Raw genomic sequence first — 1,180 nt, 5'->3', positions numbered from 1 at the left:
GTGTGGCCCCAAACAAAACAAAACTTAAAAAAAATAAATAACAATAACTTCATTTTAAAAAAATATAAATAACAGTAACTTCATTTAACTTGGAACAAAACCGAAGCATAGCTAAAAAACACTCAGAGAACTTTCAAAGCCTCTGATAAACTATTTTCAAGAAAATGTAATAATCTTTGTTGGATCTGTTTCTCCCAGATAATACGGATATATTCAGTGATTTCTGATCTCATTTTCAGTTTTGAAATTGTCCTCTGTCCATCAACCTTTTCTCTATGTTTCCTGAGAAATTTAGTCACCCAACATTCTGATTTCAAAACACAAAGGGTTTAGAAGCCTTCAATTCAGAGAAAAAATGAAAATGAAAATTACGGGGAGTAACATCTGTTCACTTCTAAAATGCTAAATCTTCTCTCTGAGAAATTTTAAAGTCAGGATTTAAATTCTTGATCCAGGATTTAAAAGTTGATGAGGGTATAATAAAATTCAGTTATTTTTCCCATACATATATAGAGAAAGCAATTTTTTAAAAAATATAACATTCTTTGGGCTGGATCAATAACTTTCTTTGGGTAATTGTCTTAATTATAAACCGAGTGATTTGGGGAGCAAAATTTTATAATATGCACTATTTTATACATAATTAAAAAATAAAAATATTAATTACCATGATCTTACTATATATTAATTTTACTAGTATACTTTCTTTTTTCCCTGGAGAAGAGTGTTACCACAAATTATGCAGTCGAGTTTCCCACATTGGGGAAAAATATCAAGAGCCAGCAGATTCAAAGTGCAATGGATAAGCCTCACCCTGGTGAAACGACCTTTGTGATAATGGTATCTTCCCTGCCAGCTAAGTAGACCAGGCTCCTTTATCTAGTATATGTATAGGACTATAATCAATTACATACCACTTGATTTTTATACCCCTTTATAATATTCTCTGTCACTGTCACTGTCACTGTCATCCTGTTGCTCATCGATTTGCTTGAGCGGGCACCAGTAATGTCTCCATTGTGAGACTTGTTGTTACTGTTTTTGGCATACCGAATACACCACGGGTAGCTTGCCATACTCTGCCGTGGGGGCGAGATACTCTCGGTAGCTTGCCCGGCTCTCCGAGAAGGGGCAGAAGAATTCGAACCCGGGTCAGCCCAGTGCAAGGCAAACGCCCTAC

General features: G+C 35.3%; 1 non-coding gene across 1 annotated transcript; it reads right to left on the bottom strand.

Annotated features, from left to right (window-relative positions):
• Window positions 1-707: 707 nt before the first annotated feature.
• On the bottom strand, window positions 708-864 carry LOC129401073 (U1 spliceosomal RNA). Its single transcript, XR_008628091.1, has one exon. It is a non-coding gene; the product is annotated as a U1 spliceosomal RNA (small nuclear RNA).
• Between the last annotated feature and the right edge of the window lie 316 nt (window positions 865-1,180).

Source organism: Sorex araneus, chromosome 1 (assembly GCF_027595985.1).
Source record: "Sorex araneus isolate mSorAra2 chromosome 1, mSorAra2.pri, whole genome shotgun sequence".
Classification (NCBI taxonomy): Eukaryota; Metazoa; Chordata; class Mammalia; order Eulipotyphla; family Soricidae; genus Sorex; species Sorex araneus.
Note: the sequence above shows the minus strand (reverse complement) of the source record. Positions and strands in the feature narration are given on the sequence as shown.